Source organism: Pseudophryne corroboree, chromosome 9 (genome assembly GCF_028390025.1).
Source record: "Pseudophryne corroboree isolate aPseCor3 chromosome 9, aPseCor3.hap2, whole genome shotgun sequence".
Classification (NCBI taxonomy): Eukaryota; Metazoa; Chordata; class Amphibia; order Anura; family Myobatrachidae; genus Pseudophryne; species Pseudophryne corroboree.
Window position 1 is genome coordinate 295,097,871 of NC_086452.1, and position 12,073 is coordinate 295,109,943.

Consider the following 12,073-nt stretch of genomic DNA (forward strand, 5'->3'; position numbering starts at 1 on the left):
TAATGCACGCACAATATTGGTGGCGTTGTCCGATGTCACAAATCCCCAGGAGAGTCTAATTGGGGTAAGCCATTCTGCGATGATGTTCCTCAGTTTCCGTAAGAGGTTGTCAGCTGTGTGCCTCTTACGGAAAGCGGTGATACATAGCGTAGCCTGCCTAGGAACGAGTTGGCATTTGCGAGATGCTGCTACTGGTGCTGCTGCTGTTGTTGCTGTGGGAGGCAATACATCTACCCAGTGGGCTGTTACAGTCATATAGTCCTTAGTCTGCTCTGTTCCACTTGTCCACATGTCCGTGGTTAAGTGAACAGTGGGTATAACTGCATTTTGTAGGATACTAAGGACACTTTTTCTTACGTCTCTGTACATTCTCGGTATCGCCTGCCTAGAGAAATGGAACCTAGATGGTATTTGATACTGGGAACACAGTACCTCAAACAATTCTCTAAGTCCGACTGAACTAATGGCGGATACCGGCCGCGCGTCTAACACCAACATAGCTGTCAAGGCCTCAGTTATCCGCTTTGCAAAAGGATGACTGCTGTCATATTTCATCTTCCTCACATAGGATTGTAGGACAGTCAATTGCTTACTGGAAATAGTACAAGTGGTCTTCCTACTTCCCCTCTGGGATGACGATCGACTCCCAGCAGCAACAACAGCAGCGGCAGCAACAGCAGGCGTACCACTCAAGGATCCTCTGGAGGAATCCCGGTTAGGAGAGGACTCCTCAGTCTTGCCAGTGACATGGCCTGCAGGACTACTGATGTTCCTGAGGAGAAAGTTGACGTTGAGGGAGTTGGTGTGTGGCTTGCAGTAGCTTGGGTACAAGAGGAAGAAGGGATTTAAGTGTCAGTGGACTGCTTACGCTCTTACCCAAAGTTTCACAACTTGACACTTGTCACACCGCCGCTCCGCCCGCCATACTTACCTCTCCGGGCGCGCTGGTCCTCTCTGCGGCCATCCTCGCTGGCGGCTCCCGGCGCTCTGTCCGGCGTCTGGGCGGGTGACGTCATCAGGCACTTCCCACCAACCAGACGGTGGTGGGAAGTATAAATTCAGGCGCCAGGCCCTGCATCAGTGCCTGAGTATCATCAGTTCCCCAGAGTGGGGATCACCAGTCCTCCGTGCCTCCAGCACCTCCGTGCCTCCGAGCACCTCCGTGCCTCAAGCACCTCCGTGCCTCCAGCACCTCCAAGCACCTCCATGCCTTCAGCACCTCCGTGCCTCCAAGCACCTCCGTGCCTCCAAGCACCTCCGTGCCTCCAGCACCTCCGTGCCTCCAGCACCTCCGTGCCTCCAAGCACCTCCGTGCCTCCAAGCACCTCCGTGTCTCAAGCACCTCCGTGCCTCCAGCACCTCCGTGCCTCCAGCACCTCCGTGCCTCCGAGCACCTCCGTGCCTCAAGCACCTCCGTGCCTCAAGCAGCTCTGTGCCTCCAGCACCTCAGTGCCGCCAGCACCTCAGTGCCGCCAAGCACTTCTGTATCTCCTAGCACAGTCAGTGCCTTCCGCGTCCTGTACCTCTAATCAACCGTGCGTCCAGCAAACACAGGCTTCCGCACCGTGCATTCCAGCCACGGTTACTACTCTCAATCTCCCTGTTCTCCAGCCATGTTCATTATCGTCTGTCTGCAGAGGATTCATCAGCCCTTTCAAGTTCTTGTTTTTCAGGAGATTTTCAATATCCAATACGTGCCTCCTGCCTGCTGTCCGAATCCTGTATGAGGAAAACCTACTTTTGGCCATCTCTGTTGCGGCCCAGTTGCGGTTCCTCTTCCCAATCCTCGGAGGATACCCCGAGTCCACAACAATTCCTAACCAGGTCAGTGATAGTATACTCAGGCCTCATGGACCCAGGGGATCGGAACACGGAATCAAGTACTATCCAGAATCTGGCTTCCCGAGTACAATGTCAGGAAGCGGCACAAGGTCAGGTGATGCAGTACCTCCAGGAGTTGTCCGGGCGTCTGGATCAGATTCAAGCGTCCCTAGCCTCGGTAATTCCAGCACCAGTTCCCGTAGCCGCACCAGTTGCCGCTTCCAGCAATGTTCAGCCATCGGCCGGTGCCACTCCGCGCCTTCAAATGCCTACTCCGTCCCGTTATAATGGGAATCCTAAAAATTGTCGTCGTTTTTTAAACCAATGCGAGGTTCATTTCGAGCTACTTGCACATAACTTTCCTACAGACCGGTCCAAGGTGGCATATATTATTTCTCTGCTGGAAGGATCGGCCTTGGATTGGGTGTCTCCATTATGGGAACGATCTGATTCACTGGTTTCCAATTACCCCGAATTCATCACGTCTTTTCGAAGAATTTTTGACGAGCCCGGCAGGATGACCTCGGCCTCTTCTGACTTGCTCCGCATCCGTCAAGGCTCCCGATCCGTGGGTCAGTATGTGGTTCATTTTCAAACCATTGCCTCTGAACTTCGCTGGAATAATGAGGCCCTGAGAGCTGCTTTCTGGAACGGTCTCTCTGATCGCCTGAAGGATGAGTTGGTCACTCGGGAGCTTCCGGATTCTTTAGAGGAATTGATCTCTCTCTGCGTCAAGGTAGATCTCCGGATGCAGGAACGTGGAGGTGAACTTAGTCGATCGGATTGTTCTAGGTTCCGGCTTCCCCCTGCAAGGCAAGCGGTGGTCCCAAGTCCGGACGAATCCATGCAGATTAACCGATTCCGATTGTCTCCGGAAGAGCGACAGCGTCGTCATGAGGGTAAACTCTGTCTGTACTGCGGAGCTGCAGGTCACTTCATCAAGTCCTGCAAATCCCGTCCAGGAAATGGGCAGGCCTAGCTTGTTCCGGAGGAGTCAAGTTGGGGGTTACGACCAAATCTTCTCCGACTTCGGACTGTTTGCTCCCTGTATCTTTAACCACCAAGTCTACTTCCAAGTCTTTTGAGGCCCTGTTGGACTCCGGGGCTGCGGGGAATTTTGTTTCTTCTCTCTGTGTCCAAACCCTGAATTTGAAAGTACGGCCCATCGAGCGGCCTATTTCTTTGACAGCTATCAATGGCACTAGGATATCCAAGGGTATCATAAAAGGGCGCACGGTCCCAGTTAAACTACAGGTCGGGGCTCTACATCAAGAATATTTGGAATTCCTGGTGATTCCGGAAATGCATCACGATCTGGTTCTCTGAATGCCTTGGCTCAAAATTCACAATCCCCATATCGATTGGAGGACCTCACAGATTCTGTCTTGGAGTTCTTTTTGTCACGCTAACTGTCTCACCCCTGTCTGTCCGCTTCGTGTCTCTACTAAGGCGGAGGAAGAACTTATCCCGGAGGCGTATCAAGAGTTCAAGGATGTGTTCTCGGAACAGGCGGCTGACCAGTTACCACCCCATAGGCCTTGGGACTGCCCCATTAACCTCATCCCAGGGAAAATGCCGCCCCAGGGTCGCATTTATCCTCTGTCCCTTCCAGAGACACAAGCTATGTCAGACTATATCAAGTCCAATCTTCACAAGGGATTCATTCGCCCCTCTATCTCCCCGGCTGGAGCGGGCTTCTTCTTCATGAAAAAGAAGGACGGGGGGTTAAGACCATGTATCGACTACCGCGGCCTAAATGATATTACCATCAAAAATAAATACCCCTTGCCCCTACTCACAGAGCTATTTGATAGAGTTCGTGGTGCCCACATTTTTTCCAAGCTCGATTTGAGGGGGGCCTATAACCTTATACGCATCAGAAAGGGAGATGAATGGAAGACCGTCTTCAATACCCGGGATGGGCATTATGAGTATCTGGTGATGCCGTTCGGTCTTAGCAATGCTCCTGCTGTCTTCCAGGGATTCGTCAACGAAATCTTCCAAGACATGTTATACCAAAGTGTCGTGGTATATTTGGATGACATACTGATTTTTTCCAAAGATCTTGCTGAACACAGGACACAGGTTAAAGAGGTACTCCGCCGTTTACGTGAGAATCATCTCTATGCCAAGATCTCCAAGTGTACCTTCGAAGTAACATCAATACCGTTCCTCGGTTATATCATCTCGGGGACGGAGCTTCGCATGGACCCGGAGAAACTTTCTGCCATTCGGGACTGGGCACAGCCACTCTCCTTGAAAGCAATACAAAGATTCCTGGGTTTTGCGAACTATTACAGAAAATTCATTAGGAGTTTCTCCACCATTGTTGCGCCCATTACCGCCTTGACGAGAAAGGGCTCCAACCCGGGTTTGTGGCCTCCCGAAGCCATAGAGGTTTTTTCCACTTGAAATCAGCTTTTATGTCCGCTCCAGTACTCCAACAACCAAATTTCGAAGAACCTTTCTTCCTAGAAGTTGACGCATCCTCTGTCGGAGTTGGGGCCGTTCTCTCTCAGTACTCCTCAGATAAGAGATTACATCCGTGTGGCTTCCACTCTCGTAAATTCTCTCCGGCCGAACGAAATTACACTATTGGAGACCAGGAACTCTTGGCAATTAAATCTGCCTTGGAAGAGTGGAGATATCTCTTAGAAGGGGCCAAACATGTGATTACCATTTACACTGATCACAAAAATTTGTTGTATATCAAAACCGCACAGTGCTTGAATCCTCGCCAAGCTAGATGGGCACTCTTCTTCACTCGATTTTCTTTTGTTATCAAGTACCAGGCCGGGACTTTCAATACTAAAGCGGATGCGCTGTCCCGTTCACAAACTCCCACAGATGAAGAGGATTCTTTTGAGCGGAGTTTAATTCTGAATCCAATTTCTGCCTCCGCTGCCTCAACTACTCCAGGTCCTCCCTCTGGAAGAATGTCTGTACCAGCTAAATTCCTGCCGATAATACTACAGTGGGCCCATATCTCCAAGTTTTCCGGTCATCCCGGCACCCAGAAGATGTACAAGTTTCTGCAAAGATCTTACTGGTGGGACACCATGAGGAAGGATGTACAGGATTACGTTAATTCTTGTCCACAGTGTACACAGCATAAATCTCCTCGCCTGCCCCCTGCTGGGTTGCTTTGTCCTCTGTCCATTCCTATGAAACAATTGGAAAGGACAAGAGGAAAAGACAAAAAACCCTTGTTTGGGAGCACTCATTTGAAAAAATAAGGATAATATGTATAATGAAAAGATATTAAGACATTACCTTTATTTTAATCCTTGAATAAAAAGAAAGAAATGTTGGACAAAAATTGGGGCTCGTGTGTGTAAAAAATCTTGTTTAACCTTTTTAGCAAATGAGGTACAAGATGATAAAGATGGTGAAAATATCAGTGGAGTAGTCAGGGATACCAAATGGTCTCATGGAGATGCAGGGTATCCAAAAAGTCACTGTACTAGCCTGAATTATGGATATCACTGATGAAGGCAGTATAGGCAAAATTCTGAATTTGGTCTAAAATAAATCTCAAAGGGAATGTGAAAAAGGTGAAGCAAGGACTGTGATCACACTTCCCTTAGTGGAAGAGGGAGGGGTTGTTGGGGGATTGAATGGGGTGAGTAACATTGGGCCCACTGCACCTGGTATTCTCAGGAGGTTTCCCGTCCTGGCACTGGCCAGGCCGTACCTATTAGGCTTCCGAGATCAAATGAAATCGGGCGTATTTGAGGTAGTAAGGCAGTGGGCCGTAATCAATAACAAAAATGGAAAAAGAGGGAGAAATACTTCTTTTTTCTGTACTCTAGTGAGTCAATATCATGTTGGTCTGAGACAATTTTTCCAGATTGGAGAGTGTGTAAGAGGGTTTATGGGATGTAAGTTTCTCTCTTAAATGTGGCCCACTGCACCTGGTATTCTCAGGAGGTTCCCCTTCCCAATACAGACCAGGCCATACCTGCTTAGCTTCCGAGATTGGACAGGATCGGGCGTATTCAGGGTAGTATGGCCGTGGGCCGCCAATAAGGGGGAACAGGGGGTCACACTCTCCTTGCTGTATTTCATATACCTCAGCACAAAAATGATATGGAAGGGTATTTTCAGAAAAAAGTATTTAAGGAGACAACGTTTTTTTGTGTGATGAACAAAAAACAATATATAAAATTACAATTGAGATGAAGTAAGGGGGGGGGGAAGGGGGAGGGGAAATGCACAGTAATATGTTATGTTCTGCGAGTGCAGGGTTGATTACTAAATAGAAAAAACCCACAATATAATTTTATGAGCTCAAGGCTGGCTCACAGAGAATTTTAAACACAAAATGTGCAATATTGCTTGTTCCAAGTGCAGGGTTATTTGCTGAGTGGGGGAGACCCACAATGCAAATTATGAGCTCAAGGCTGGCTCGCAGGATTTTTAAAACACCAAATGTGCAAAATTACTTGCTTCTAGGAAAACAAAAAAATAATATAAGTGAATATAGATTTTAGAGCTCAAGGCTGGCTCACAAAAAGATACATAATTGCATCCTCTTGAAGACTGACATGGCAGTACAGAATAATCAGAAGTCTTTTGCACTTAAATGCTGCTATTCATAAAGACCATAACAAATAGAAAAATAGAAAGATACAAATACACTAATGTGTAAAGTTAATGGCAAGGCTATAAATGATATCCATGGAGGCATAGGCGGGGAAGTAATAGGATGAAATAAACAATCCTATTAGTTCTATTTAAACTGCTCGTTTTGCTTTGTAATTTTTAGCTGCAGAGAGCAGGTTGTATAGAAGGGGGGAAAAAGGAAGTGAATCAAGTCCTGGGTGATCTACGGTATATTACCGTGGCCGCAATACATGCGGCCAGTGTTCTCCAGGAATCCCCCGACGTTCACCCGCTGACAGTGAGGGACGCGGGCGCCCGCTTCCGGACTGGGCGTTGCCGCGATGACGTCACCGAAGGACGTCTTTCTCGACGTACGTTTCACCTGGGTGGGCTTGGTCACGAGAGCCTCGTGACCAAGCCCACCCAGGTGAAACGTACGTATTGCGGCCACGGTAATATACCGTAGATCACCCAGGACTTGATTCACTTCCTTTTCCCCCCCTTCTATACAACCTGCTCTCTGCAGCTAAAAATTACACAGCAAAACGAGCAGTTTAAATAGAACTAATAGGATTGTTTATTTCATCCTATTACTTCCCCGCCTATGCCTCCATGGATATCATTTATAGCCTTGCCATTAACTTTACACATTAGTGTATTTGTATCTTTCTATTTTTCTATTTGTTATGGTCTTTATGAATAGCAGCATTTAAGTGCAAAAGACTTCTGATTATTCTGTACTGCCATGTCAGTCTTCAAGAGGATGCAATTATGTATCTTTTTGTGAGCCAGCCTTGAGCTCTAAAATCTATATTCACTTATATTATTTTTTTATTTTTTGTTTTCCTAGAAGCAAGTAATTTTGCACATTTGGTGTTTTAAAAATCCTGCGAGCCAGCCTTGAGCTCATAATTTGCATTGTGGGTCTCCCCCACTCAGCAAATAACCCTGCACTTGGAACAAGCAATATTGCACATTTTGTGTTTAAAATTCTCTGTGAGCCAGCCTTGAGCTCATAAAATTATATTGTGGGTCTTTTCTATTTAGCAATCAACCCTGCACTCGCAGAACATAACATATTACTGTGCATTTCCCCTCCCCCTTTCCCCCCCTTACTTCATCTCAATTGTAATTTTATATATTGTTTTTTGTTCATCACACAAAAAAACGTCTCCTTAAATACTTTTTTCTGAAAATACCCTTCCATATCATTTTTGTGCTGAGGTATATGAAATACAGCAAGGAGAGTGTGACCCCCTGTTCCCCCTTATTGGCGGCCCACGGCCATACTACCCTGAATACGCCCGATCCTGTCCAATCTCGGAAGCTAAGCAGGTATGGCCTGGTCAGTATTGGGAAGGGGAACCTCCTGAGAATACCAGGTGCAGTGGGCCACATTTAAGAGAGAAACTTACATCCCATAAACCCTCTTACACACTCTCCAATCTGGAAAAATTGTCTCAGACCAACATGGTATTGACTCACTAGAGTACAGAAAAAAGAAGTATTTCTCCCTCTTTTTCCATTTTTGTTATTGATTACGGCCCACTGCCTTACTACCTCAAATACGCCCGATTTCATTTGATCTCGGAAGCCTAATAGGTACGGCCTGGCCAGTACCAGGACGGGAAACCTCCTGAGAATACCAGGTGCAGTGGGCCCAATGTTACTCACCCCATTCAATCCCCCAACAACCCCTCCCTCTTCCACTAAGGGAAGTGTGATCACAGTCCTTGCTTCACCTTTTTCGCATTCCCTTTGAGATTTATTTTAGACCCAATTCAGAATTTTGCCTATACTGCCTTCATCAGTGATATCCATAATTCAGGCTAGTACAGTGACTTTTTGGATACCCTGCATCTCCACGAGACCATTTGGTATCCCTGACTACTCCACTGATATTTTCACCATCTTTATCATCTTGTACCTCATTTGCTAAAAAGGTTAAACAAGATTTTTTACACACACGAGCCCCAATTTTTGTCCAACATTTCTTTCTTTTTATTCAAGGATTAAAATAAAGGTAATGTCTTAATATCTTTTCATTATACATATTATCCTTATTTTTTCAAATGAGTGCTCCCAAACAAGGGTTTTTTGTCTTTTCCTCTTGTCCTTTCCAATTGTAGTATATCCTACAAAATTCCTGGGAGCACCGCCAATCATTAGCAGTTCTAGATCTACTTAATAACTGCATGTATATTGGTATGTCATTGTTAACATTTATTTTTGTACGTTAGCTATATTATTTAACTAGTGCGGTTCCACAAAATACATGTTCCTACCCATTCCTATGAAACCCTGGACTCACATTTCCATGGACTTCATCACCGACTTGCCCTGTTCCAAAGGTTACAACACTGTCTGGGTGATCGTCGACCGTTTTTCAATTTAGATTTCAGTTTGAACACACTCCACCCAAATCTAATTCACTCTGCACGTTATATCTGCCCCCTCTGCAGTTCACATGGTTTTGCCCATTAGCTAACAAATTTGCTGCTGTGATCAGATCTGAATTGGGCCCAATGTCATTACAGTCCCAGTTGGCATAATGGTCTCAGACATCCGAATATATATATATATATATATATAGTAACACTGTAGGGGAACAGGCGCTGTCTCCTGGGGTAGACAGTCGTGTGCAGCAGCAGAGAGATCATACAATTCCAGTTTTGTGGTGCAACTGGCCGCAACCAGTTTTATTAAGCAGAAAATAAACATCAAAAGTAAATACCTTGCCTGTCCAGCACTAACTATACACAAGATGTACCTGACTGTCTCTAAACAAAACACAGAGTTTTTTCAGTAAGTACTGTGTAGCTCACTTGTATAAGGATGCAGGTTTCCCTCACAGAGATTCTGCAGTTTCTCCCCAGGTAGTCTGCACACACTGATCAGGCTAGCAGCCCTATAACACTCCTACACAGCTAAAAGCCCTGATTAGCCCTCTGTGAGGCAAAAGACCCGAACTGGGCCCAATGCCTGGAACTTGCCCCCTCTCTCTCTCCCAGGACCCTTATCCAGCTTTTCCAACAGACTGAAAAGCTGCTAACAAAACAAACATTTTCCTGGAAGTTTATTTTTTCTAAAACATGTAGGACAAGAACCTGGGACAAACATAGCTGCCCTCAAACACTATTTTAGTGTTCCTGTCACATATCCCCCTCCCCTGTTTTGACCTAGGGGCCGGAACACTTGTAGCCCCTAAACAGAAGATGCGGGACAACGCATCTGCGTTGGCCAATTGGGTACCCGGCCTATGTTCAACAGTAAACTTAAAATCTTGCAATGCTCGAAACCATCTAGTTACAGAAGCATTCTGACCTCTATTTACATATATACATTTTAAAGGGACATGATCTGTCACTAGTTTGAATTGTCTACCCAAGAGGTAATATCTCAAGGTATCTAATGCCCATTTAATGGCCAAAGCTTCCTTTTCCACAATGGCATACCTTCTTTCATGCTCATTGAGTTTCCTACTCAAATAATTTATAGGGTGTTCCTCCCCATCTCGGTTTTGGGACAACACGGCCCCTATCCCTACCTCTGAGGCATCCGTCTGTACAACAAATTATTTTGAAAAATCTGGTGTTATCAATACAGGTTGTGAACATAAAGCCACTTTTAACGCTTGGAATGCTTTTTCTGCATCAGGGTTCCATTTCACCATATTTGAATGCTTCCCTTTGGTAAGGTCTGACAACGGCACTGCTGTGGTCGCAAAATTAGGAATAAATCGTCTATAGTACCCTGTTATTCCCAAAAAAGCCTTTACCTGTTTTTTATTCACTAGACGAGGCCAGTTTTGATTGGTGTCAATTTTATTCAATTGGGGTCTAATCAGACCTCTACCTATGGTGAAGCCCATGTATTTCACCTCCTCCATCGCTAGGCAGCACTTCTTTGGGTTAGCAGTTAACCCTGCCTCTCTGAGTCCAGCACTGCTTGTACTTTAACCAAGTGGGACTCCCAGTCCGGACTGTGAATTACCACATCATCCAAATAGGCAGCTGCATACTTTCTATGGGGCTTCAAAATCTTATCCATTGTCAGTTGAAAGGTTACTGGAGCCCCATGCAACCCAAAGAGTTACATCTTATACTGGTATAGCCCCTCCGGAACTGAAAATCTGTTTTTTCTTTTGCACTATCAGTTAAAGGTATTTGCCAGTACCCTTTGGTCAGGTCCAACTTGGTGAGAAACCTGGCTGTTCCCAGCCTTTCTATAAGCTCATCCACACGGGGCATGGGGTATGCATTAAATTTGGACACTGCATTTAGATTAGGAAAATCATTACAGAAGTGTATGCTACCATCTGGTTTCAGGATTAGAACTATTGGGCTGGACCACTCACTTTTAGACTTCTCTATAATTCCAAGTTCTAACATGTTTTTAACTTTATATATGGCTTTAAATTGACCTTGACCCCTGGTTCTGTGACAATGTCATGTTTTATTATGACCGTTCGGCCAGGCAGCTCTGAAAATATCACCCTATTTCGGATGAGAAACTATTTAACCTGGTTGTTCTGATCAGCTGATAGTGTCTCTGACACCGTTACTGCTGGAAGCAAACGAGGTGCAGACACAGCTGACAGAGACAACCTATCCTTCCAGGGTTTTATTAAGTTAACATGGTACATTTGTTCAGGTTTTCTCTTTCCTGGTTGGTATACTTTATAGTTAACCTCATTCACTTTTTCCCTGATCTCAAATGGACCCTGCCATTTAGCTAAAAACTTGCTTTCCACAGTGAGTATCAAAGCAAGAACTCTATCTCCAGAAGCAAATTCCTGTACCCTGGCATTCCGGTTATATACCCCCTGTTGAGCACTTTGGGCCTGTTCCATGTGCTCTCTGACAATAGGTACCACGGCTGCAATCCTATGCTGCATTTGTGTTACATGTTCAATAATGCTTTTATAAGGAGTGGGCTGTCCTTCCCACGTCTCTTTGGCAATGTCCAGCAGCCATCTGAGGTGTCTACCGTACAATAGCTCAAATGGAGAAAACCCCGTAGAGGACTGGGGAACTTCTCTGATGGGCAGTAACAAGTATGGCAACAAACAATCCCAGATTTTTTCATCTCTATATACAACCTTTTTTAACATACTTTTTAATGTTTCATTAAACCTTTCCACCAACCCATCAGTTTGGGGATGGTAGATGGACGTCCTGAGGTGAGTGACCTTAAACAATTTGCACAATTCTTTCATGACCCTCGACATAAATGGGATACCTTGGTCAGTTAAGATTTCTTTTGGTATTCCCAACCTACTAAAAACCTGCACCAGCTCCCTAGTTATCGCCTTAGTTGTGATATTGCGTAAAGGGATAGCCTCAAAATATCGAGTGGCATAATCCATTATTACCAGGATATACTGATGGCCCAGAGCAGACTTTAACAAGGGCCCCACGAGATCCATTGCTATTCTGTCAAACAGGACCTCTATAATAGGCATGGGAACTAGTGGCTCCTGAAATGGGGTCTGGGGGCATGATACTGGCATTCAGGACAGGAAGAACAATATTCAGACACCTTTTTATAAACCCCTGGCCAAAAGAACCTTTGTAAAACTCTCTCAGTGATTTTTTCTGCTCCTAAATGTCCTGCTGTAACTAGAGATGAGCGGGTTCGGTTTCTC

The 12,073-nt window shown here is 45.6% G+C and overlaps 1 protein-coding gene and 3 pseudogenes across 1 annotated transcript in view; 2 read left to right on the top strand and 2 right to left on the bottom strand.

Annotated features, from left to right (window-relative positions):
• CHADL (chondroadherin like) overlaps positions 1-12,073 on the bottom strand; it is a 312,946-nt gene that overhangs the window by 22,040 nt on the left and 278,833 nt on the right. The gene's annotated exons all lie outside the window — the stretch shown is intronic.
• On the bottom strand, positions 5,724-5,841 carry LOC134964129 (5S ribosomal RNA; annotated as a pseudogene).
• On the top strand, positions 7,703-7,820 carry LOC134963552 (5S ribosomal RNA; annotated as a pseudogene).
• Positions 7,970-8,087, top strand: LOC134959074 (5S ribosomal RNA; annotated as a pseudogene).